Genomic DNA, 27,754 nt, shown 5'->3' on the forward strand with positions numbered 1-27,754 from the left:
CAAGCAAATATTAGAAGCTAGATTAAGTTACTAGAAAGTTGTTATTTACAAAGTTGTATTTACAACTGTCTAGCCTGTATGTTAAAAACCAAAGGCCTGCTGAGTTATTTCCATTTCTTTGCAAAAACAGAGAGAAGAGGAACAGGATCTGCAGCAGGCACAGTGTGTGAACAACAGGATCTCTGGGAAACTGTAACCTAGACTGTCTATAGAGACTGCCCAAGCACAACTCTGCAGATCACATTAAGGGATTTCCTGCTCGAGATTTGCAGCTGATTTCTGCTGTAGCAATATGTAGTAAAGGAAAACACAGTCTCTTGGGTAGGGCACGTGCGCTGTGCCAGCGAGAACTTGCACACAAGTCGAAACTTTATACAAAGCACATTCTCCACCCTCAGATAAAAGAAATCGTCAGCAAAGCACACAGAACAAAGATGCCTATGACTCATGAAACAGATTACTGGGGTTTTACTAGCATGCCTAGTTTGAGTTGAGTATAAAGAATAAAAGATGTCTCAGACCATCCCTGGTGAATTAAGCAAATGCTGGATTCAGTTGTGGTTATACTTGCCTTTCATATTTGGAAGTTGATTTCTGTTGGAATTTATCATATCTGTTGTTTTTCTTCAAAAAAATCTTTTTCAGTGTAGCCAGTAACTGTGGGCCAGAAAGAAGGCATGCACACATACAAAAGCCGTGGGTTGTATTTTAATAGGGATCCCTACTGCTTATCATTGCTGTTTTATGTAATTGTCTGGAAAAGGTCAGCATAGTTTATGCTGAGAACAACTGAAGCTTAAAATTTAGATTTTTTTATTTGCACTGGACTTGTAATCTTTTGACTAAATGCAGTACGAAAAATGAATTGTAGAAATAAATGAGGCAATTCCAGCCTCAGGCATTGCACCTTTATTCTTAAATTGTTGTGAATCTTAATAACAAAGCTAGTCCCAAATAATAATTGGTTACAAAATGTTTGATTTAAAGACAAACAAATGTTCAGATCTTTAGCTGCAAGACCAGTTCCATAGTGCTTGGTTGGTTTGTTTCTGTATCTCTCTTATAAAGTCTGTGCTAGAATATCCATAATTTTGATTTTGATTTCTCTAGCACATATGCAAACAGTCATCTTCAGCATTACTTTTTATGTTGATTATACTTCTCTAATTACTTCTATAGGCTTAGCATAGAATTTAAAGTATTTGCTTGGCTTTTAACGTTGTGCAGTTGTTCAAAGCAGCTGGCTGGTTGCTTAAATACGTCTCAGAGGAGGATAGGGCTGAGGGAAGGTTCCTGCTGTTGGCTGAGTGGCGTTGGCCTCTGCTGTCACGAGGAAGATCAGGAAGAAAAATTTAAAGCCAGCTTTTATTTGAATTAAAGTGCCTCCTGGAAGAAGGCTCTGAAAGAGATTTGGGCATGGCACTTGGTCCTTGAGGGACTGAGGAAGGAAACCAGCCCTCATGTTGGATCGCAAAGGCATGCTGACAGCTCACCTGCAAAGCCAAGGCAAGCTTCTGTTTCCTTTAGAAACAGGGACCCAGAAGTGACCACTGTCGGTGGAGCTATGTTATGGAGCTGCAGTCTGAGGACACTTAGAACAATGGCAACAGGACTGAAACTGAAACCAGTCCAGAAGGCGGCAGTGGCAGGGGGGACCACCCTTAAGGTTCTTCAGCACTTTTCTACCTTACTGTTTAATATGTAATAGAGAGACTGCAAGAGCTTTTCTTCCAATGTTCCTGGAAAAAGCAGTTATTAATGTCTCAAGTTCAAATTACATTGTCACCACTCAAAATTGCACCTTGTTAGTCTTGCTGTCTGTGTTTGGGAAAGCAGAGATGTACAGAAATATGCACAACAAGGAAACATAGCTGAATTGTTATGAAAACATGCGTTTCTTGATGAGCAATGGAAGCAACTCCTTAAACCCACTTTACTTGTAGAACTTTCTTCTCAAACAGATGAACAAAATATTCCATCAACCATCTCCCAAGCTGTGTTTCTACCAGGGGTGCCTGGGAGTGATTCCCACCCCTTGGCTTCAGATGTACCACTTGGCACCATCCTGGTATTGAGTCAGATGAAGACCCAGGTACACATCTCTCCTGGAAAGTCAGGCATGGGAGGGAGTTATAGCATTTTTCAGGAAATCCCATAATCACGGTGACTGTGAATCAAGATGTGCTATGGTCCTGCTGTGGACTATGTCTGTCCTTTGAAGTTAATATAGTCACAGATGCTCAAAAACTGAAGGCATGGTTATGATGCAAGGAGTCCATCTACACAAGTCAGGAGAAAATAGTATCTAGGAGAGTTGCTTTGTCATTGCAGAGGCAGCCATACAGAGTGCCTTTTGACACACCTGATGTCGCTTTCATGAAATATTCAAAGCATACGAATAGTGAGCTGTAACCAAAGCAAGAAGCAGCAGTCAGTCAGTGAAGGGGGGTGCATGCCAAATTTACTCATAGCAGCAGAAGCTGCAAGACAGCTGTCCTATCAGAATTAGTCTAGAAGTGAAGTCTTTGTTTCTGTAGGATCTATGTATTTGTTTGGGGTTTATTTCCTATTTGTGGCCTTATTTTGCCCCAAATTTGATACAATAGGTTAATTATTCATATTTGAATTGTGTTTCATAGTGAGTATGGCTTCCTGGGAACAGGACACCTGTGTGTACATTAGTTTCATTTAAAGAATAACAAGCCAATAAATAGGGCAGGCAATCGAACTTTCCCTTTACCTCCTCTGAGGTTTGCCTTACAATTATGAGGCGTTTGCATGTGTGTGGCTACAGCGGGGCAAAGTCCAGATAAAAGTCTGCAACACCCCCTGCTGCATTTGTGAAGAGGAATATCCTTCAGCAGACGTTAGTGTCGTGGTTTGACCCCAGCCGACAGCTCAGCTCCACGCAGCCACTCGCTCACTCCCCCCCACCTCGTCAGGATGGGGGAGTGAAAGTGAGAAAACTCGTGGGTTGAAATAAAGACAGTTTAATAAGTAAAGCAAAAGCAGCACACACAAGCAAAGCAAGACAAGGAATTCATTCACCACTTCCCATGGGCAGGCAGGTGTTCAGCCATCCCCAGGAAAGCAGGGCTCTGTCATGTGTAACGGTGACTTGGGAAGACAAACGCCATCACTCCGAATGCCGCTGCCCTCCCCTTCCTCTTCCCCAAGCCCCTTATAAACTGAGCATGATGTCATATGGTATGGAATATCCCTTTGGTCAGTTGGGGTCAGCTGTCCCGGCTGTGTCCCCTCCCAACTCCTTGTGCACCCCCAGCCCACTCGCTGGTGGGGTGGTGTGAGAAGCAGCAAAGGCCTTGGCTCTGTGTGAGCACTGGTCAAGAACAACAAAAACATCTCTATGTAACAAAACCATCTCTATGTTATCAACACTGTTTCCAGCACAAATCCAAAACATAGCCCCATACTAGCTACTATGAAGAAACTTAACTCTCAGCTGAAATCAGACAGGTAGTCAGGACCATTTTAGATAACACAGATTTGTAGAGATGCTCACACACCTGGCAGAGGTGCTGCTTCTCCTACCAAAGCCAGGACATGCAGAAAAGCACAGAAAGCTACAAATTCAGTGTTGGCATGCGACTGCAGTACAGAGTTTGTCCTAGCAGGAAACTTTCCTTGGGAAAAGGAGAACAAAAGTGGGCCCTTGATTGAGGGTGCATATGGGAAGAAGATTGGCTCCTGTGATCCTTCAGTTCTAGGGAGGGTCATGCAGTGAAATGCAAAGGGGCTCTGCAGGGTAGGGAGCAAATGCTACTGGTGATGTCTTTGTGTTGCCTCCTGAGCTCTTCTTCTTGTCCTGAATAAGTTTGTGTCCCAGCAGAAGAGCCAGACGGAAATACAGGCATAGAATTTAATTCTCTGTGTATTAGGGAAAAAGGCTGGACTCCGCATAAGAAATAGGGAAGATCTGAAATTAGTCATGGTACAAAGTGGCTTTTGTGTGACATAACCAGCTCATCTGTGATCGCTAAGACAGTATTTCAGCTGTCCTAAAACTGCCTGCTGGGAACTAAATGCTGCCTTTTGTCAAAAGATCAAATGCTAAATAAGAAAAAACAACATGTCAGGAAAATTACCCTCTGGAAGTGAGTGAAGGTAGACAAGATAAAATATCAGCAAAAGGCAGTCTTGTCTAAGTCAAACTGGAAGTAATGCAGGGGTGTGAGTGGCAAGTGTTAGTCATCGGTATTTTCTGTTCTGCTACACGCCCTGGCAGATCCCAGCTGTGTGCTTAGGCCAGATGCAGCTGCATGGGACAGGGCACTGGGCAGCACACAGCTGCATCTGTGCAGAGGTCTAAACTTTCTGGCTGAAGAAAGATTGAACTTTCTTCCCTTCCACCAGAGACCTTCACTCAGCAATGGAGCAACTTCAGAGTACATGTTCTCCCGATGGTGTGGAGGACCTAACCGCTCACGGGATTTCTGCATGCTCTGGATTTGGTAGAGGACTTCAGAGCAAAACCTCAGCCAAGAGTGAATATTCCCAGAGTCCTAGCTGGTACTGACTAAATGTCTGCTGAATGGCACAATACCAAGCACTACAGTTTATGTTATTATTTCCTTGGAAGGAGATTTGCTCCTTTATCCAACTATGAGACTTTAATTTTGTGTCAGTGTAAGTTTTTGAGAGGCTTTTAACTAGCAGAAACTTGGAGTACTACACTAGTTGACTGGATTCTGACTTATCAGCAGTGAGAACAGCTGCTAATCTTTTCCTGGGTTATGATTTATTTATTCATAGATGCTAAAAAAGACCAGATAACTGGAATTCACGGACCGTCCATTTAAGACTGTACACTCAGTGAAGTCCAAATAAATAAGCCTAGCCCAGAAAGTCTTGCCAGGGTGAATGTACTCTTTCTTCCCCTGCTGCAGTACTTATGTATGGCAAAGCTCTAGCTGCTACAGCACCTACGGTTTGTAAAGCATCTTGACCATTTAAGTCCCTAGCCCTGCTGTAAGTAGCCCCTCTGTGGGGAATGCTGAAGACTGGCATAGCTGCAGTGCGGAGGCTTTCTGTTTTGGTCCTTCCCAGACATCACCCAGATAACAAAATCAATTTATCACCACCTGTTACTGTGGACAAATCACAGGGTTGGGGGGCGGTTGGTTTAGGGTTTTTTGTTTGGTTGGTTGGTTGTTTTTTTCCCCCTTAGATAATGGGTTTAGAAGAAAATCATAAACATCTGCGTCCAGATGCAGACTTGCCAGTGAAGGAAGAGGTTCTGTTGCCCAATGGACTCTTGGTTGTGTGATACAGCCTTCCTTCTCTCAAACTGGAGCTGAGCTAGTTTTGCGTTTCCGGGAGGAGCACGCAACACACTGGGCAGAATACAAAAATGTTGCTCTTAGATAATACATTACTAAGTAACAGCCTAGCTTCTTAGTGGCATTAGCAAGCTGAAAACTTTGTGCTTGAGGCAGGATTAGGCAATAGAAGCCAATTTCCACTGCAGTTGGTCAGATCCTCTTTCAGTTCATGGAAAATCATGATATTTAAACCTTATTGCTTGGCCTCCAGCTCTTCCATGCGCACATAGCTATCTGGGTTGATATTGTTGATGCTAGTGAAACACAGTACTAAAAATATATTTTGAAGCTACAATGACAGGCAAGCTTTTAGCAGATTTTCAGTACTAACAGCACTGATTCCAAGCTTTTCTAGTCCCCTCCTCAATATGATGTTCTTAAAATGTGATTCAAGGAAATGGAGTCCTGAACAGGGGCTTATGTAAGTCTCTGTCTTTATCTGGTCCCAATCTATGAAATCCTGAAATATTTATCATCTGTTACAGTTGTACAAATAAGGGCAAATCTAAGTCAAACATCCTGGGACCTGTTGCTTTTTTTTCACCTCATGTCAGTGTAATTAAGGAAAAGCTAAGGGAACAGTTACACCAAATGAGAGGTTAAAAAAGTCATGCCAAATCAGCATGCCCATCTGTCTTTCGTTAGCGTGCTATGACTCACACAGATGGCTGGAGATCATCCCGCTTCCTTCCTGCCCAGAAAAAGTGTTTTTTACAATTAGCCACCTTGTTTTAGACTTAATTTTCATTTCTGTGCAGGAAATTCATTCTAGAGAAAATAACATGGATGCCAGTTGCTAACTAGTTAAGGAAGAAAGCAGATTACTTACTCTCTTACCTTTTAACTTTTTCTGTACATTGTTTCACTGCTGCTTCCAAAATCGTTCAGGAGTACTAAGTTAGCACGATATGTCTGCTGTTCCTCATAGTCTGTGTCTTCACCACCCGGATCTAGGATGGATGAGAAGCACATTTCAAGGCCTTATAATGAAACATCCCACAAAACAGCCATGGATGTAAGAAGTAGGAAGAATAGAGAAGGGATTTGTTGGTAGGTTCGAAGCTTTTAGCCAGTAGGGGAGGTCAGGGAAGGTGTTCCTCTTTGGCCTGTGTTTTGCATGAAGCAGTCGCTAGGTAAAATGCAGAATGACTCTTGGGAATAGTGCTTATGCCTCTTCATGAAGCTGGCCTGTACTACAACAGAAATCTGTGTATGCAGATGGTCAACAGACCAGAAATATAAACAAATCTATTGTAAAAGTGGAGGGAACAGCTAACCTACAGTGATTCTATGACTGCATTTGCACAGAACAATAAATGTTTGTAAAAAGAACTGGCAGTGGTTATTAACAATCAATAATTATTAAAATTAAAAATTACTAATTATTCTTCATTAATAGAAAGAAAATTTCACTTCATACATACATATAAACATTGAAAAACTATTCAATAGTATAGTAGTGTATCTGAGAGAAACATTTGGCTTTTAGCCATGTGTTAAGAATTACAGTGTGTTCCCAGAACGCAAGAGAAAGCATTCCATAAATATTTACTATGAATACATTGTTAACACTTGATTAATGTGAATGGACAAGACACAATCATTGGTTGCTCTGTTTAATGTTGTGGTCCTTGTTCATTTATGCTACATTATTTGTCCAAGGAAAAAGGACACACAATGAGAGTTTAAGCAGTTTCGAGCAATGAAGCTATCCTTGCAGCTAGAATTGTTCTGTTTTTTTCAGTAAAATGATAAACATGCGAACACTCTCACGAGATGAGTGGCAAATTAGGTAGATGTCATTGTGTAAGACTTTCTATATGGATATATTGAATGTGTCAAATAACCTACCATTTGGCAGATGACGGTTTTCAAAAAGATTACTGCATTCGCATTGCTGGATTGCTATTGGAAGAGCCAGATGAAGTTGATGCAGTTCCAGATGCTAAATATGAAAAGTTTATTGGAAGGCTCAACAAATGTAGCATTTACAACTACAGACTTACTGCTGAGGTACCAGCTAAGTGGGTTTTGTGTACTTTCAATGTTGAAGCACTGCAATGCACAGAGCAATGCATCAGGGAGATGTTAGTCTTGATGCCTCAGACACACATTCATTTGCAAATACTCAGTCCATAAACTAAGGACTGTTTCCTTTAGTCATAAATATATTTTCTTTATGGCCAACTTCAATGAACATTTAAGTTTACATAGCAAGGAAATAAGTAATATTCATGAAAGCAGCTGTGTTAAAACAGTTTGAGTAGCATTTCAGATAAAGAGAACTGCTAGTGAAAATGCTGAAAGGCGCTGACATTTCGACTCAGGTTGTGACCTTTCCTTCTGTGTGTTATTTAGTGGAACTTGAGAATTTGAAATAGTGTCCTTGGTTTTAAATGGGAGAAATGGGTAAAATACATTCATTAAAGAGGCTCAGTGAGTGCAAAATGTTCCTCAAAGCTTCTTGACTGCTGCTCACCCCTCCCTGCAAGCCATTCATTCGTGAGGCTTGTGGTTCTGGCAGAGCAATTCTTCATGAGCATGTCCTTGACACTCAGCTGTTCTATAAGTAGAAAGCACCTACCTACCGGACAATTTTTGTGAGAGACTAGGATTTCTATAAAAGAAGGTGGAAACAACTTCAATAAATGTATTATATTCTCTTAAAATATTGTCTTGGCACTTGGCATTTAGTATGATACCTATGGATTCTGAATTCTAAGGTTTTGGTAACTGGACCTAGTGTTCTCTCTCCTGCAGGATTTCTTTGTTGGGCATTCAGTATATTGAACATATTGTAACATCTTTTAATGAAAGAAAACTTTCTTTTTTAATTGTATATGAATAAGATTTCCTTTCTACTGTCCTCCATAAATACATTACAATCTCAAGTGTGCTTCATAGAGGTATTTGCATTCAAAACAATTATCCACGCTATCATCTTTAAAAAAAAATAATCTGAGTCTTCCTGGTAAGATACATGCAATCTGACCAATAAAAGGCAAATGGGCTACTCTTCTTAGTCCTACAGTGCTCACAGCAGAAAGAAAATGCTGGAAAGAGTTGCCCTAAAACTAGTGGTACATGTCAGACCACTGCTTACATTTTCATTAGAGCTCTGAAGCCAATGGCTTCACCAACTCGATAGACACCATGAAGGAGATATTTTGAAAAATGGCAAGTTATGATTACTTACTTTAAATGCAGGTTGCACTGTATGATTTATCTTTTCCATAGAGCACATAGTGCACTTGAATCAACTGATCTCATACCGTGTTTCAGGTTCACAATGCTCAGGGTCTATAGGTGATCTGCTCAAGACATGTCGATACATGGCTGCTTGGCAAAGTGGTGAGTTAAAGTGGATGCCAGTGTTGTAAGAGTCTTCTGAAATACCGTGCCTCTCACAGATCCACAGAGAGGCATGATCACTGTGGAAGTGGGAGGTAGTGGGCTTGCATGTGAAGGCTTATTTCTCAGATCCCACTACTTCCTTGGTGGAAATGTGACAGTTCGTAACGAACTGCTTTTGAGAGAATTCTGAGACTGGCACATTCATACTTTTCAAGTTTGTCACTGGCTTAACACAATTAATGAAATGCCATCTTCATATTGGCTCACATTATCATTCTGACACAGGCATTTAAAAGACATTCCGGTTGTGCTTTTTATTATACCCAGGTCATTATTCATATAGACTAGATAGGAGCAGGGACCATCTGTGTGTGTGTTTGTGTATGAGGGACAGTGTGCGTGCGTGCACTCACGCACGGGAGGAAGTGTTTGGGAAATGATCGGCACATAGCAACAGAAAACAATAGGTCTCTCCACTGTTTATACAATGAACCCCTTTAAAATTATAATCAAGTATCTGACATTGCAAACAGAATCACAGAATCGTTGAGGTTGGAAGGAAACTCATGAAATCATCTAGTACAACCCCCCTGCTGAAGCAAGGTCAGCCACAACAGGCTGCTCAGGACAAGACTCATTCTGATCATCAAATAATTACTAGATTACCAAAAAAACTAAGGTAGTGGCTTAAAATCATAAGATCTAAATGTGTTTTGTCTTATTGTATTCTGTACTTAACATTCATGGTTCCTGTTTTCAACTGTTTCTCTGAAATCATGACAATGAACAGTTACAATTAAGAAAAAAGCTAGAGAGTCTCCCTTCATCACATGATTCCAAGAGCTGAAGTTTAAGACAAAAAAAAAAATATGGAGATTTTTGAATTATGCAAACAATATGTCACATCCACTAGACTCCACACAAAATTGCATGGAGTAGAATTAACAGCCAGCCCTTGAGCAGCGCAGTGGTTATAAATGAACTACCCAGACTGTGAAGAGAATGGATCTCATAACCAAGAATTTCCTCAGGCTTTGCTCAGCTGGGGATGAAAACTAGCAACTGTTTTAGGAAGAAGCCATAGCCAATCTCAGCTACCATCATGACTTCTAAAGGAGAGGGTCACTCCATTTGTTCTTCATATGGTTTGATTGCTTCAAAAACAGTACAGGAGAGAAAAATGTTGATGAATTACTTTGAAATCTTAAAATGTGGATAATTATTCTTTGCTTCCCTCTTCTGGAAGCTTCAAATTCTTGCTTATGCCATCTGCATTTCCAGCACATAACTTTCAGTGATTCATACCCATCTCCTGTTTGTCATTGTTGTGATTTTTTTTTCCCCCGGGTGCACATATACCACACCCTGAAGTTGTTTGCTTGCTTTCTAAAATAACATCTGTCCTTACTCATTTAAGAAGTACTCCATAAAGATCCTTGAGATAGGAGACTTTTTCCTCCTCATGTGAGTAATGTGGCAGGCATGATGCATCTAGATTTTCCAAAGGATGCAAAGTGGTTGATCTCTTAGAATTAAATGAACAGGTAAAACCCCAGAATTATTTTTTTTTTTCAATTTTTTTCCCCCCAAAGGTCCCCTGATGGGCTTGGTTTTGACTGCAGGGTTCAGTAGGGATAATTCATTTAGAGGTTTACTACTCTAACTTTTCTACAAGAATACTTTGTCATTTCTGAGAAGGGTGACATGGTTTTAAAAGTTCCCATTGTTACTATGAATTCCTTCATCTCACATCGTATTGCCAACAGCCAGCAGGCATCAATGAAGGCTCCTAGTAGGTTCTATTCAACCAGATGCAATTGACTTTGAAAAAGGTTTTCTATGCCTTATTAAAGTAAACCTGATCTGACTTTGCAAGATTACCCAGAAGAGGTTTTTCGCTAAGAACTGGTTTACTTCTGGTAGGTTTTTTCCTACTCCTATTTATCTGCAGATACAGGACATCTTATCTGGGGCTTTGTTCAGGGGAGTATCTCTTCTTCTAGAAATTTCCTCTTTCAAGACCTGAATTTCTGTGTTTTGTTCTGATTTCAGTGAAGCTTTTTTCAAACAGAACCCCTCCAGATTCATGCTGCTCTAATTCATAACTCCACAATACTGCGGAGAGGTGTAAGTGAAAGATCTGCAAATATTCTTGCTTTCTCTGTAGCTCTGTTACAGAACCAGCACACCACTGAGTGTTCTGTTTGCACTGGTACTGGCAGCCCTCCCATCTGTGACTGTACTGTAGAGCTACATAACCCCTAGAGGCCTTCTAGGCTGAGTAAAAGCACCAGGACACATGGGGCAGAGACGCATAGTCCAGATGAAAATGAGACTAATAGCCATCAAGTAATTAGTATTTCATAGTGCCCAGGATGACTGAGATGAATTAGGATTTGATTTTGGAGGGTTTGGTTTTGATGTATAAATTTTTAAACTTCCCCCCCCCCCCCCGAAAATAACCATACTAAAACCAGTCTGAATAAAATCTGAACTTAAGAAGTAAAAGTTGATTAGCTACTAGAAAGTGTATGTTGGCCAAAAGACGCAGCTGTGTTAGAGTTGAATGAACAGGGGAAAATCAGAAGTTATTATCAATAAACACTAACTAACAAAAAGAAATCTTCAATTTTAACAGCAAAATTTTACAATAAAAGTTGTAATCTGCCAAGTGGAATTAAAAGATAACCTCCTAGTGTTCCTGAAGGTGCCAAGATACTTAAAATCACAAGAGCTGGGTAGTAGAAAAAATTAGACTTACGACTTCCTGGTTTTAAGGAAAAAACACACCTATGTGTTGACTGATACCTTCACTCAGATCCTTTTCCATTATTTATTGCAGGAAGCTGGAGTGTGTGACCCAAATCCTGGGGCAGGTCCTTCACTTTTCCGGTAAAGGACACTAGTCCAATAGATGTAAATCTTGAGGAAGGTTCCTGAAACCTCATGGAAAGGAGAAAGGAAGCTGAGCAAAGGTCCTCCTCCTCATCTTCCCATTCCAGGGCACCTCCAGGGCACTTCCATGGTGTCTCCTCTGGGCAGTGCTCCTGCCCTGCTTCGCTATTCAACACCACTTGAGTCTTCCAAAGTTTCATCTTGTTTCCATCTGACTGGAAGAAACAATCAAATTGGAATGAGGAGCCTGAGAAAAAGAAGATTAGTGAGCTGTTTGTGTCTTTCTTTGTCTCTCATCAGATATTTTGCGGCTGGATGTAGCGGGTGCATTGAACCTGTCTTGCCCTTTACAGACCTAAAACCTGCAACACATTTTGGTTATAAACCATAAAAATCTGGGCTGCAAACTGCAGCTGTTCGGGAGCTGACTCATGAGAATCTCAGATCTCCACTGTAGCAGAGAGAAGACAGTTGGCTATGGCACAACACCCTGCCCCAAGGTAAGCCACCCCACATGAGAGCCATCTGTGTACAAGCCAGTTGCTGTCAGATGAACGTGAGACTGTGCTGGGTCTCTGGTGAAGAAGAAAGGGGCCTCTGCTCACACGATGGAGGCTGGCATTTGTGGAACCATGTGAATGCGGCTGAGCTGGAGGTGGAGCTGCGGATAGTGACCTATGATGTAGTGGTTGGACATGGTAAGTCCATGACATGAGAGATGGCTTCAGTTTCCTCTCCAGTGCACCTCTTTTCAGAGAGTGGACAGTGGAGAGACAGATCTAGGAGACTAACTCTCCCTCTCTCCCCCCACCTCTCTTCAAGGGAGATCTTGAAAGGTTCCTACATTTGTGGTCACACTATGTACTCACAGCTGCCTCTGGACTCTGTAACTTAGAATCATAGAATAGATTCATAGAATGGTTTGGTTTGGAAGGGACCTCAAAGATCACCTAGTTCCAACCCCCCTGCCATGGACAGGGACGCCCTCCACTAGACCAGGTTGCCCAAAGCCCCATCCAACCTGGCCTTGGACACTTCCAGGGATGTGGCTGCCAAAACCTCTCTGGGCAACCTGTTCCAGTGCCTCACCACCCTCACAGTATATAACTTCTTCCTAACATCTAAACTACTTAAAGAGATCACCATTAGCATTGCCATAATTAAATGTATATTAATAAAAGGAGATCCAAAAAAGCATTATAGACATGAATTTTGCTAGTAAGCTGTGGCTATTTAAAATATATATGATGTGACCTGTTCAGTGAACCTGGAGCATGCTGAGGTTATCAGGAAGCCACAGCTGGCAATGTTAGATTTCTAATCAGGAAACATCCTTAAGAATGTTGAAGATAACAGAGACATTCTGCTTGGGAGAAAAAGCAAGCAGCCATTGTACAGAGGTCACATAACTTGACTGTGTTTATAACAACCTGAATAGGCAGAGCCTGAGTATTTAAGACTGTGATGAAAACCACTAGTTATATACACACTCTTGCTTCAGCACTGGCTATGCAGAAACATTCACTTGTACCTTGCATTACTATATACATAATGTTATAACATCATTAGGGGGAACAAACAGCCCATGCTTGTGTCTCACCTAGTATCCTCCCTGAGGCTTTGTTGTAATTCAGCCACAACTGCCTGTCCTATGTATAAAATGAAAAAAACTATTTACAGCTAGATAATTTTCCCTTGAACTGAAGAGGCAAACATGCCTCAAAATTAGGTGATGACTTCATTGTCTTTGCATTTGTCACCATTGGTGATTGCAGGGCCTACATGATAGTTAATGATGGCTTGTATGAGGAGTTAGGATGCATTGAAAAATAATCATGATTAATTTGCTTTTCTTTTACAGAAAGTTATTACACTCCACAGCCCTGAAGGGAAAATCATAGCAAGGTAATAGCTGTTAACAAGTCTTTATACAAATCACTTTAGTGGCCTGTTAGGTAAGGCTTTGGAAGAGTGATGGAGGGAGGAAATAACAGTTATGACTTTGTACAGAAAAATCTTGTTATGAGAGAACTCCAGGACAAGATAATGATATTGTTCTTTGTTTCATAAATACAAAAGTTATGGCTTTCCTAGCGTGCATCACAAGGCCAGCGCATAATAAGACATGCAGTCTTGTCTCAGCTGCAGCATAGAACCTATAATAAGGGACTAGCAGCAGAGCTAGCTCAGATGTCATGTTAACGCTAATCCTAACTCCTTGGAGAACAAGTAAAGAGCAAAAGGACACACAGAGTTCTGTGCAAGCACTGTAATGAATGTATATTGCCAAGGGAAGCATTGTTGTTGTGGTTTTTTTTTTTAATAAGAGCTTTTTTTATACTATCCAGCTGTAACAGAGAGGCAGCTAGATTGAGCTTAACAGAGGTCCATACCTTTGTTTGTTGGGGAAAGAAGGGATCTGCTTTACTAACATTTGTCAGGGATGCACCCAGCTCACAGATATACAAATTCTTCTGTATTCAGCCTTTGAATCCAGCATTATAATTTAACCCGCTTGATAAGCAAAACTTGGTTCCAGGTAGCAGTTGGTATTCAACAACCTCACAAGTTTTTGATATCTAGATTGTAAGGAAATCACTGAAGCAACTACCCTTGTTGACAATGATCAAGAGTGATCAACTGATGTCTTTGAGGAACTGCAGCTCCAAGGAAGTAATGAAGAAATGAAGAACAGCAAATGTCTTTTGCTGATAGCATTTCCCTTCCTCTACTTTCCCCCACCCCAGTTTTTGAAAATGTAGCAGCATTAGCTTCCCATTATTGTATTGCTGAATCTTCCTTTTCATTAATTCCTGGCTCATCTTCCTCTGAATCATGCCAAAATTTAACCCAGTGTGAAATTTTATGACGAAGCTGCAAAGTAGAAACTTAGCAGGGGAAGCTGACATCAGCACGCAAAAGGGTGGATACAGTCCTGTTCATCTTCTCAGGGACATTTTTGAGTGGTAGCTGTGCACTGGAGATTAAATGAAAAAAATAACAGCAGAAAACGCCACTTCCTTCATAATTCAGCCTCTGCTTTCCAAACTGTAACTGGCTTCATGCCAAAGACTCACAGTTCATTCTTCCAAAATTAGCTTTCCCAGTCTTATAAACCCCACCTGCTTCCAACTGGAGTAGTGGTGAATTTAAAAAAAGATGGTTCTAATTCCAGCAGAAGAAAATGTATCCAGGCCACTGCAAACAATATAACTTACTACTCTAAGTGTTGTCATAGCTAATTCTTTGCTAAGTCTATCAATCGGCAGTGTTTTCTTTCTCCCTCCCTTCACCTTTAGCTAAGAATATACAATGATACCTCCTCCCAACTGGCCTCACAGTTTATATTCCAGATGTAAAATACCTCCCTTTTTCAGAGTATTCCTTTGGGCTACCAATGAGTTGGACAGACCGGCAAGTTTTTTAATAATGCTTTGAAATAAAATTTCCCAAAATACAGCCCTGCCAACTCTCCCAACTTCCTATATCCTCACTCTTTTCTTCTTATTTTGCAGCTACTGATATCTCAAGACAGTGTTTTACACGGAGAAACTGAGGCATAGAAATGTTGCAGATGTTAGATGAAATCAGGGAGAGATCCAGGAACTGAAATAGGAGGGCAGTTCCTGGCCTTTCAGCATATGCAAGGAAGAGTGGGCCAACAAAAGGAAAATGAAAATGCTTTCTACCAGAAACGGAGCATTTGTCATACTGGCTTTTTAATATGCTGGAAACTGGAGAAGAAAAAGCACTGATGATCGCTGCTTTCCCTGACTGTCCTTATGAGGCAGTCTGAAAAAGATTGGTCAAAGGAAGCTGACCCGACATTTCTAACCTGCACTGCAAAACTCTCACCAGTGTGCAGGAGGATATCCTTTCATACTAACACTCTCATTGCCATCTTTTTAAGTTTGATGGGTTTTTTACTTCATACAGAAAGGTTAAAGTTCCTTGTCTTCAGAAAAGAGACCCCACATGTCTCCTGCAGATGCAGTGTACAGGTTTCTGCATAGCTCTAGCTCTGATTCTTCATCTTATCCAGTGAAATTTTAAGTAAACTTTAGCAAAAGAGGTTGAGAGAAGCTCACATGAGCATATGATATGGGATATGAGTGCTGGGAGGAGGGCATTTGAACTTGAGCTCTCTGTAGATTAAGTAACTAACTCCGGGAAGAAAGGGTGCTACCTTACACTTACTCTTCTCCTTTGAAAGGCACCAAAAGCCTTTCTAGCTAAAGAAAAAAAAAATAATCTGCAGATTCCATGTAGAGTTAGGAACTCGCCTGCATCTCCCCATAGACAAAGCTTATTTCATGTTTTTACTTTGAACATTGGCATCTATGGCACCACAAAGTGCTTTATTCTCTCTGAAGCTCGTTGGGAGAGCACAGGCAGCACTGAGCGTTATGCTAAGTTCTCTGCATGAATATTTCCCTCCCTACAGTTCAATACAGCCATTTGTAAGAATATCTAATAAGGGCATTCCTTTGCACGCCATTAATCAGCAAAAGCAATAGAAGAAATGGTGTGTCTTGTGTGCCTTTAGTACTGAGTCCTTTGCCAGTGAAAAGGAGATGGAGGTGGTTGGGTCAGGATCTCTAATGTCACAAATAATGGGACAGAGCCATACGTAATAGACCTCTCCTGTTGTAGTGCCGCTCACAGTTGTTGTTCTCTTCCTCTTCTTTGTCCTTCATGCAAGACAGAAAAGGGACTCTTAGTCACTCTCCATGGGAAAGCATGTAGATAAGGGCTGGGAACTGGCTAAATTTTCAGTGTGTTTTATCACATTTTCCTTTAGACGTATCCAAAGTCTTCATACACTTATATTAATACTGACAGAGCAGCACAAGATAGTGCACAGCTTTTTCAGTGCAAAGCTGTGAGCATCTTTCTAACAGGGGAAAATGCTCATTTTTGGACTAGCAGGATAAACACAGCTGAAAAGTTAAATTTTGTTTTAATTTGACGAATCTTCTTTGTAGTTTAAGATGACTGCAGTTTTTGTTTCATCTTGTCTGGGTGAATAAGACAAAGGTTTTCAGTAATGTTAACCAAATTGTTAATGGTACTTTTGTAAAGTTACAAAATTACTGTCTCAAAAGTAAAGATACGCTAGGGGTGCACATTTTTGCAGCTCATAAACACTGGCTTGTGCCCTTTGTGAATCTGCAGCATGATGTAAGTCTTAAAAAGATTGTTTTTTCCCCTTTCTTTCCCCACTGGTCCTGATGTATCAATCTCTGCCCAGGGGCAATGGAGTTAGTTCCTGAACAGCTATTTCCTTCTTTGCCATCCTGCTTTTCTGTGGGAGGCCTCTTGCCTTGTTTACCGGTGATTATCCCAGCCCAGCTCGCACGATGTACGTGTTCTCCGTGACTCCTTCTGTGTTGCTTGATACAGGTGCTTCAGGAGTCTGAATGAATTCACTGTCACATCGTTCCTGTGGGAGAGGGAGATGGCATCCTTCCCATTTAACCAAGAAGCAATTGAGATGCAGAGGAACTAAGGGAAAATCTTTCCACTGTTTTGGAAAGCCCAGCCTGAAACCTCTGCAGCCTGATTTTTTGAGAGCACCTTACATTAGCAATTCAAAGAATAGCTCTTAGTTTTCAGCTGCAGTTTGCAAGAAGCAGGGTATTAATAGTCACTTACAAATTTTGATGATAAAATAATTACAGGCATACACAGTTTCAGATTCTGTGGAAACACTTTTTAAAAACAGCACTGTAATGGTGCATTGATACTTCAGTGACTCAGTTGGCTCCACTAGAGCATAAAACAGGTATTATATGAAGAACAAATTACACCCTTTCTACTTTTCTACCACATATTTATAGAAATTTGTTCTTATGCTAGCACAGATAGAATGAGCCTCCAAACTAATAACCAGACTGTGACCATGAAGCTCCCCGACTTTTATGTGCCATGCTGTCTCAGGCTCTATCACACTGATGATCACTATTTACCTTAGATCTCGGCTCTCTTAGACACAGTCTAAATCATTTGCCTCTCAAGAGACAGCAGTCAGGCTTTCTGCAAGTGATAAAGAGGAAAAACATGCTGATCAAGTGCAATACACAAGCTGGAACATCCATTATTTAAGCTTATTTCAATTCTTTTAAACACACCACTGCACTAGTCTTTGATTTCAGTGGCTTGATCTTGAGAGCCTGTTTACTGACTTGAACAGCTGAGGGCCAACCTTTACATCTGGGAGGGATTATAGAATTACAGTATTGTTCGTGTGGGGTTTTTTTCCGTTTCTTTGATTTCAAGGGCCTTGCTTCTATAACTATGTGTACCTTTAACCCTAGTGTCTTTTATTGTCCTCCTTCTTCTCCATTTTGACAAAAGCCTTTGATGATTCCTAGTGGTTCCCAGTGTCAGGAGCTGCTAGTGTAAAAGTGTGGAAAAGTGTGGAAAAAATACATATATCTTGAGAAACTAGAAAGACTTGTCCTTGCTGGATGCAAACAACTATGAAAAATCCATCTCAGAATAGCCCACAATAGCCTGCATTCCTCTGGGCAATGTGGACTTCTGGTCAGAGGGCCAGGAGTGAAGCACCTTGCCATCATGAACCCGGTCGCAGGCATGTGGGTCAGCTCTCTGGAGTCCTAGAGAACCTGCCCAGGTCTTGAGACAGAATTTTTTTTCTATTTTTGGTGAAACTCCCGTGCTGTGTTGACAGTGAATTGAACTCCAAAAAAATCAATCTTACGTCCACCTTTCACGTTCTCCTTCTAACACGTTTTTTGCAAGATTATTACAAAACAATTGTCACAGTTGTTGTTTTCTGTTCTATTGTGTTCCTTTCCAGCCCCCACGATACTATTGGGCAAAGTTATTCGCTAATAACGATTTGGTTAGATCTTTCCTAGAAATGGCAGGCTTTGTTTCCTTCCTTTTCTTCTCAATTGCTGTGTCTTATGTTGCATAAAAGACAGAGCAGCCATTGGACATAACTTCAGTTTTGTGGTTACAGAACCTGCTAATGAAAATACACCCAGAAAGTCTAAATTTCCGGAGATCTTGCTGTTTTCACATCACATCTGGCTACACGCCCTTAATCACAAGCAAGCTGCATTTTATGAGCTATGAAGGGATTTTGCAGACTACACTTTTCCAAGCGAGGGTTTCGAGGGCAGCATTGAGCACCCTGTGCCAGCACCGCACCGCTGCAGCCCGCCTGTTCCCCAATGGCCGGCCGGCATACTCGGGGTACCAGGAGGTGCAGCCAAGCATGCATGAGGATCCGCCTGTGGTCCCACACACAGTCCTTGACGTTATGCTCAAAATTCAGGCTTAGCAGAAAAATACACACCCTCTTTTAATCCTTTAGGCTGGAATTATGCTGGTCTGGCATGTCATTAGAGAGCTAGGCATTCAGAGGATGATAGAAAAATGAAGGAGAGGGGATTCATAGAAATGTAACACCTTCGCCACTGGGGAAAAAACCCAACAAACCCTCCTGAGGCTGGTGAAGTGGCAGAAACAAAAAATTAAGCATCCCTCTCTGTTAATATTATCTTTCCAAAGAAAAGAAGACATACAATAGTGGCAGAAAACTTCTGTTAGTGAGTTGCGTTCCCTCCAGCTTGTGGGATTGCCGCAACAAAAGCATAGCTCAGCAATACACATTGTGGTTATGCCAGTGGCAAGATACTATTCAGAAGGGATCATCTGTAAATAAATAAAGATTAAAAAAAGAAAGGAGTGATCAGTGATCATGTGATGATGAGCAAAGATTATTCCTGACTGACCTTGGAAGCAGAACTTTCCAACCCCATTTGGTGTGCAAAGCACTGGGAACACTGTTTTTTCCCCACTTGTCTTTATCTCTTACTGCTGCTGAAGAAGGAAATTATAATTTTGTCTGCATTTTACAACTTTAGCTAAGTTGCATAAATTAGCAAAGTTGCATAATTTAGCAAAATGCATAAAGCCGAGCTTGAGGAAGATTTACTGCCGTGTTTTTAGTTGTAACTTTACAGAGTGCCATCTAGGGGTAACTCATTAAAACCTCATCAGAGGTTGAAAGCTTCATCTCTCGTCAAAAATCAAACCAGAAAATGCTTAACCTCTATGATGCTCCAAGATCTTGCTACAGATACTGAGCACACTGCTTGGAGCACATACGGTGGCATAAAACTACAGGAAAAGAGATTGGCAAGAGATTACTACCGGATACAAAGGAACTAGGTTCAGAAAATCATTGTTCACTCACCTCCACAAACTACCTGGTGTTTACAACCAAATCCTCCCGTGTCATCCAAGTGTCTGGCATTCATAACTCAACTTATTGTCCTGCTTGCATTCCTTTTGTTTATTGGCCTGAGCATGACAAAAAAATACAACCTTTAAATTCCTAAGTTGCAAATGTGGTGATTAAATTAATTAAGACAATTAGTTTATCTTTGATTTTCTGACAGGACAAAAAGGAAAATGATAATTCTTACAAACACGTGAGGACATTAGCAACCATATTTACCTATATTTTTGTTTTATTTCGTTGGCCTGTTTTGATCCCCTTTTCTGGTGAGGCACTGGAACAGGTTGCCCAGAGACGGTGTGGATGCCCCCTCCCTGGAAGTGTTTAAGACCAGGCTGGATGAGGCTTTGGGCAACGTGGTCTAGTGGAGGGTGTGCCTGCCCATGGCAGGGGGATTGGAACTAGATGATCTCTGAGGTCTCTTCCAACCCAAACCATTCTATTATTATATGATTCTATATTTTTAATCAACATATGTTTAGAGTAATACAATCGAGTTCGTATTTACACATCTGCCTAATTTCCTTTACTTGTCATCGCTTGAGCTGGCTTAAGGAAGTCTGGTTTTTCTCGTGGCTTTCTGGAAATTATGATAGGCAACCAAATAAATTCTAAAGGTCTTGAGGCAGCTAATTATGCTGAGATGCTCTGATGATGCTTGAATTTCTACTGTTATTTAATTTCCTAAAAGAAACTTGCTGAGGAAAAAATTCCTTTCTTTTCATTCTTTTAGACAGACTCCTAAAATTCTTTTAAGTTTGAAGAAAGACTCAGAAGGGCCTGTGCCCTTAGGACCAACTCTCCCCAGTCTTCAGCCATGACACCACAGGCAGGCAAGGTCCATTTCCCCTGCAAGAAGCATCATTTGTTCCTTCCACCATCCCTCTCTTGCCTGTTCCTTTCTCATCTCTTTTTGGCCTCACATAGTTGAAAACCTGTATCTCACAAATGCTTGTCTTACAAGGCATTCCATTAAAAGGTCTATTCGAGTCTAACAGCCTTGCTGTATCTCCTTTAGCATATACATTACCTAATTTTTTGGTAAGGAGCAGTCTTCAAACTCTATAATGCTCCTAATCTAGTCACAGTTTGGTCTATGGCTTGGGCTCCTATGCGCTGTTGAAGATACATGTCTATAAAACTTCATTCTGCTCGTGTCTCTGATATCATCGTTACACCGTTATATTCAGTTCTTTTCCTGAGCAGAGCTGCAATAGACTGGTGCTATGTTAAATCAGCCTATCATAGAAGAAGTTATTGTCATTTTTCCTTGAGCTGCGCAGCCTTTTATCTTTACAATACTGATTTAATAATTTATAAATCTTTGATATTTGCATTTACTGATGGAAACAAAAACTGCATTGGCAAATGTATCAATGTCATTCTGTCATTCAGTCGTCCCTCTCATGAATTCCTAGCATCCCCTTTACAAGCAATCACTACTCTCTAAATCATATAATTTCAACAAGAGTGTAACAGTCAGTTCCTTATTTTTGTAAGCATGATTTATAAAAGAGAGGATGGAAATAAATTATAATTATGGGTAACATGCTAAAAAAAACCCAACATAGACCTGTGATATCTGGAAGAAAATGAGTTGGTAGAAATTGTGTAAAATGTAGAATCATAGAATGGTTTGGGTTGGAAGGGACCTTAAAGATCATCTAGTTCCAACCACCCCTGCCATGGGCTGGGACACCCTCCACTAGACCACGTTGCCCAAAGCCCCATCCAACCTGGCCTTGAACACTTCCAGGGAGGGGGTCTCCACAACCTCTCTGGGCAACCTGTTCCAGTGCCTCACCACCCTCATAGTAAAGAATTTCTTCCTAATATCTGATCTAAATCGACCCTCCTTTAGCTTAAACCCCTTACCCCTGGTCCTGTCACTACACTCCCTGATAAACAGTCCCTCACCATCTTTCCTGTAGGCCCCTTCAGGTACCGGTAAGCCGCAATCAGATCTCCCCAGAGCCTTCTCTCCTCCAGGCTGAACAACCCCAACTCTCTCAGCCTGTCCTCACAGGAGAGGTGCTCCAGCCCTCTGATCAGCTTCATGGCCCTCCTGTGGACTCGCTCCAACAGCTCCATGTCTCTCCTGTACTGGGCCCCCAGAGCTGGACGCAGTACTCCAGGTGGGGTCTCACCAGAGCCGAGTAGAGGGGCAGGATCACCTCCCGCGACCTGCTGGTCACATTGGTTAACAAGTATTTAACATGTGCCTGTTATAACACTTTTCACATTGCTGAATTGGAAAACTCAAAGAGTTAATGATGCCAGTGGTCGAAATTCCTCCCACTTTCACCTCCTTCCAAGTCAGAGCTTCAGTTTTGTGCATGCCTAAGTATACCTAATACCTACATAAGTATACATATTGCTCAAGCTCAGAAATGGTAAAGGATTTTAGTTGTATTTCAAACTAAATAATAGTGGCTAAAGTTGTGCCGTGCTTTATTTTTTTCCTCAGTAGCTAGCACTCTAATTCAAGCTTTCCCTCCGCCCATTTCCTGCTTTTAGTAGAGAGGTGTTGTTATTTAGCAAGTCACTTTGCTCTACTCCGTGCTAAACTGACAAATGTAGAATAGTAAAAATAGCCAAAAATTGCAATGATAACACAGCCATTTCCTACCTTTTTAAAGAACTGTACAAATATGAATAAATCATCCATAATAGCATATGATTATCTTTTACAGTATCTACATTATACAAGAAATAAAAGCATAAAGAGCTTTAGAAAGGTAACAATGAGTTTTGCAGTGCTTTTTATTTTGTTGTTCAAAGTATATTATACTGTATAGAAAAGAACTAATGTCTACTAAAAGTATACAAAAATGAAGGGAAGCTTAATTTTCCATACTGGATACAGCTGAAATAATTCTCTAATATTGTTGTTAATATCCTTTAATTGTTGCCTGACCACAATCTTTTTGCTTTTTGGGTTTTTTTTTGTCTTGGAAGCATTCAAGCTCTGATGCACCTATGTACAATTGCAGAACATTTCTCACTCACCTGGCACTAACTTGCAATAAAGTAGTATTTTAATCTGAATAATCTTTGGTGAAAAAATACTACATGTTGGTAAGCCCTCCTCTCCCTGATATTTTAAGTTAAAATACCAAGATGGGAAATTGTATTAGCCAAACACCTCTCCACCTGCTAATAGGTGCTTTGAGTGGAAATCAAGTGATGCGAAGAACCTGAACTGGGGCAAATCCCACCCTGAGTGAGAGACTGACACACAGGCATCATATCCCTTTCTAATTAGCTCTGGCAGTCACTGCGCCTGTGCTTCAATTAGCACTTTGTAATTGTAATTTCATTCTAACCCTATTTTTGATCTTATGTAATGCCTCAAGCTGACTAAATTTTTTTCCCTCCTGTTAGAAGGGAGTTACTAGCAGGGAGCTGGAACGGCCCCACCAGACCTCCCCTGGCAGCTGCTGTGCATGCTATGTGAAAATGTACATTTCACCCTTCGGCTAGATCTAATTTAGAAATCTTTGAGCTCCTAATGATTTCCTATAGTTTGGCCTAATTGGATCTAAGCGATTTTGGATTAAAACTAGAGTGCCTAGCTGGGCTGGAGCTGAAAAATCTGTGTCCCTGAAATACAGCCCCAGAAACATGAGCCCTCCTTGTGTTGACAGTTGCCATCTACTGCACCAAAGCCACAGCCAGCTTCTGTTGTGACCTAGCACCTAGATTGCAAAAATAGTTTGGTTAAGACCAAAGTCTTTTGCAGATCTGAATTACCACCAACATATGCAGTAGCTGCTCCATGCAGTGAAGCTGCTGCAACCTGAGGGACTCTTGTCCCCAAGAAGGAAGGCACTGCTGCAGGACCTGCTCCTGTCATGCCCCCCTGCGAGGGAACTAAGCTCTGCTGCTGCTGGGAAATGTGCCCCCCGGGGGGGTCCCAAAGGGGGAGCTGGGCTCTGGAGAGCTCCCTTCACTCTGTGACTTGAGACGCTGCGTACAGCTGATCGGCAGGTCAAAAGATCTATTGCCAGCAGGTGCTTCAAGCCATGGAGTGGGAAAGAATCCAGTACTGAGGGCTGTGCCTGATGGATTTGGGGAACGCAACTCAGGAGTCAGCTGCGTGAATGCCCTGCGGAGGGAGAGACGTGAGACCAGACTTGACCAAAGCTGCCTGGGCTCCCCTGTCCAGATCTTCCAGCAGTGTTTGCTGTTGACTTTTCTCTAAATTTATTAAAGCCACCAGTGAAATTCCATTAGTTTCCCAATGAAATTCTCACCTTGCAGGCTTCTGTAGTAGAAGAACGTATACCATTCAGGGTCTAACCATTCTCAGTCTTTTTTTCCCCAAAAATTCTGCTGTTATTTTTAATGTTCAGGCAGGAATGAGGAATATTTGCATCATGTTTTAGATTAAATATAAGGAAAAAATTCTTCACTGTTAGAGTGGTGAGGCACTGGAACAGGTTGCCCAGGGAAGCTGTGGATGCCCACTCTCTGGAAGTGTTCAAGACCAGGTTGGATGGGGCTTTGGGCAACCTGATCTAGTGGAGGGTGTCCCTGCCAATGGCAGGGGGGTTGGAACTAGATGATCTTTAAGGTCCCTTCCAACCCAAACCATTCTATGATTCTATGTCTCTATTTGGAAGCCTCTTCTAAGAAAGAACACCGTGCAACTACTGCACGGTGAAGCATCTATTACTATTAACAATCATAACAGTAACATTAATATTACTATCAAGCACAACTACAGAATATGAACCCATGATCTTATCCCAAGCTAAGAATGATAGGAATGCCAGTATGAATAATACCTAATCATCTAGCTACTAAAATTATGTCCCTACAAAACTAGACAGACTTGTTTCTTGTATTTTAAAACCAAGTCTAATTAAGAGCACTCCTGGTATGTCTAGGAGGTTGGAAGAGCTTAGGCAATTGCTGTCATGCATTCAAAGTAAATCAGACTGTTAGGCTCTAATATTTACATTTCACAATTTCTGGCTTACTAAATTATGCTCCCAAAGTAAATATCATTGCAGTATAGGATACTGTTTACAAAAGAAGAGCTATCCCGTCATTTCTGTTTTCATCAAGGTGAAAAACACTCTTGCAATCACCTTATTGGGTTCAATCCTATGCTCCATTAGCAGGAAAATTTTCCATTGATGTCAGTGCAGATCTTGCTTTCATAAGAGAATTTTGTATTCTGTAGCAACACTTCATTTGCTATCAGTGAAGTCAGTGGGAGACATGCTTCTGAAGGTAATGGTAGTAAAATGAGATCTTTTGTGGTATTTCATAATGCGCTACAGCAGCAGGAAAAGAACCATCGATTTTGGGAATCATAGAGGTTCGCATGAAACACCAGATTTGCTTTTCGTAAAGAAATAGATGGGGGTGGGCCTGAAATCTAAGAAACTTCAAAGTAACCTGCACTGCAAGACATGAAGAATGTTGGACCTTATGCATTTTAATAATCCCCACAAAGACAAATCACCTGATTGATTCGACGACTTCAGTGTTCCAGTTAGTGTCAACATGCATTCGATACAGCACCTCAAATTGCTGATTTTGAATTTTACTTATATGTTTAATAAAACTCCCTTTGTCTTCCCCAGAAATGTCCCAGAAACTAATGAAACCTTTTGTTCTAAATGAAAGATATTTTGTTTGACCAGGCAGCAATATTCTCAACTTTTAATTTGGCAGGGAGCAAGAAAATCCTCAGTTTTATCCAAAATTATTTCAATTTTTACTTTGATTTGTTTGCTTTTTCTTACTTTGAACTCTTTCATACGTGTTAAACAAAGCTCATAGGTGACCTTCTGAAATATATTGTCCGTTTTAGCAGTTAGAGACAGCATATAGCTCCGAAAACACCTCTTCAGTCATCATGGGATAGTATGTGAAACTATCTTTCCCCTTCTATCACGTACAAAACCCCTCGGAGCTCTCCCTAGAGATGTTCACAATGTGCAATTAAAGAAGGGTGGTGCATAGATCTCACCAACTCTTCTGCATTTTTCAAACTTACAATATTGTCTCTGGACTTAAGCCAGGGAAATAATTTAACTTGTCACAGCAGACAGTTTTTGTCTTCGGCATAGTTGATACTCCGCAAATAATTTAAAAGATCAGCCTACAAAGCTATTGGCTTAGAAGAAAGATGAAATTAATTAGCAGAAGTGTGTTGCAGTGATGTTACTTTTAATCAGTTTAATCACAAAATTCTTCCAATTCTAAATTTATGCAAAATATAATATTCATCTGAGAAGATACACAATTCCAAATGTCTGCCTTTTCCATAAATAATTGGCAGAACAATCTACTGGTTGTTCATAGTTTGTTGCAGATATTCCCAAATGCTTGTAAATTTTATTAAAAGATTCAGTGATTTTATAAAATTGACCAATACCAAAGAAATGTTCGCAATTTATTCTTCAGTTTAAAGTGTCACTTGTTTACAAAGGTTCAACCTTCATAAATTTTGAACTCACGATAATTCATGAGCCAAATACCAAGATTAAGAACGTAACAATAACAATTGCTTTCGCGGTTCCGCGCGGTTTCTGCAGAGTTTTATTTTTCCCACGATTGCTTGCTGCCAAGCACCCCTTCGCTGCCTGACCCTGCAGTAGGGCACTCCGGTGACAGTTACCTGGGCTGGACACGGAGGCCACATCTGGGCTGTTCCCATTAAACACACCTCGGGTATGCTGCAAGGCGTCACATAGGTTTGTTTAATTTTTAATATGTTTCAGGCCATGGTTTTAGCCCGACTACGTGCCCAAAGAATTTGCAGGTGTGGTTCAGGGGTCAGCACTGGCCGCGGATCGGTCCAAATACGCAGGGTGCACGTAACCACCCTGCTCTCGGTGTCTGCAAGCCCCGTGGGCGCAAGCGTTCAGTGCCAGTGGGCCTCTGCCGGGGAATAATCCTCTGCAGATTTCACTTACCAGCACAGACGAAGCTTTAGGAGCAGCAGTACAGCTAGACTAACTTTCACGTCAATCAACAGTGGGTGAACAATTTATGCAAAGATGCAAGAATGAGCTTAATCTTTACAACACAGTTGACTTCAGATTTGTATTAATTTCCTCTTTCTTAGGTACTGATTACGGCACTTTTTTAGGATCTTAGATCCTCGGTAAAACAAAAGCAGGTAAAAAGATCAGTGCATCTTAAACCATCTTTTCTTTGAGATCCGTGAAAAGCTGTACCTTTGAATTGCTGCTGATTCCCACTTTTCAGTTGCTGTCTCCCTCTTGCAGCACAACCCCCAAAAGACCCCGCTACCATATAAATGATGCATAGGGCAGGCAGCGATACAGTACAGTGGAGAAAAACAAACACTGAGGGAAGGAGGAGTTGGGGCAGCGAAGAGGAGGGAAGCAGGAAAATGCATGAAAAACAAGGCGTACAACACAACGCAAATCAGCTGCGCTGAAGTATGAGCTATGACAGGAATCACGTGAAACAAGTTCAGCATCATCTGCCCCTTCTAACGTCTGCCCTATGGCACTCCAGCTGGAGCACTGAATCAGGATCTTACCACAATCAACCACACTGCCTTTCCCACAAAAGCTTCTCTCCACCTTCCACTGGAGGGGAAACCCCAAAGGCAGTCAGGCTGAGAGCTCCGCTGGGTCTTGGGGTACCTGTGGGCCAGGGGAAAGGGATCAGCCTGACCACGATCCCTCACGGACCAGCTGCTACTGACAGTAGAATTCATGAGGTTGGGAGGTGGAACAACTGAGAAGTAAATCTCAGCAAATTTTACTCACCGTCCCTTCTCTCCAGACTCCTCATGGCTTTTTCCCTCCCAAGCAGAGACCGCCCTACCACTTGGCTTCTCGGTTATACCCAGCTGGGAGTCAGCCGCCCAAAACTGTGACGTTGTTCTTCCAAG

At 41.3% G+C, this 27,754-nt stretch overlaps 2 long non-coding RNA genes across 7 annotated transcripts in view; one reads left to right on the forward strand and one right to left on the reverse strand.

Annotated features, from left to right (window-relative positions):
* Positions 1-11,628, forward strand: part of LOC142598349 (uncharacterized) — a 27,749-nt gene extending 16,121 nt beyond the window's left edge. Inside the window, exons 3-4 of the long non-coding RNA XR_012832611.1 lie at positions 8,625-8,693; positions 11,539-11,628. This is a non-coding gene — a long non-coding RNA (uncharacterized LOC142598349). The remainder of the gene's footprint in view (positions 1-8,624; positions 8,694-11,538) is intronic.
* LOC142598343 (uncharacterized) lies at positions 10,301-27,754 on the reverse strand. Of its 6 annotated transcripts, none has more exons than XR_012832603.1 (5): positions 27,630-27,754; positions 19,822-19,928; positions 17,897-17,987; positions 17,561-17,627; positions 10,301-11,838 (listed from the first exon to the last, which is right to left on the reverse strand). It is a non-coding gene; the product is annotated as an uncharacterized LOC142598343 (long non-coding RNA). The 6 variants fall into 6 exon arrangements; XR_012832609.1 differs by lacking the exon at positions 10,301-11,838 and adding an exon at positions 16,593-17,034 and having other exon boundaries at positions 17,897-17,984; XR_012832602.1 differs by lacking the exon at positions 17,897-17,987.

This window comes from Balearica regulorum, chromosome 1 (assembly GCF_011004875.1).
Source record: "Balearica regulorum gibbericeps isolate bBalReg1 chromosome 1, bBalReg1.pri, whole genome shotgun sequence".
In the NCBI taxonomy this organism is placed as follows: domain Eukaryota; kingdom Metazoa; phylum Chordata; class Aves; order Gruiformes; family Gruidae; genus Balearica; species Balearica regulorum.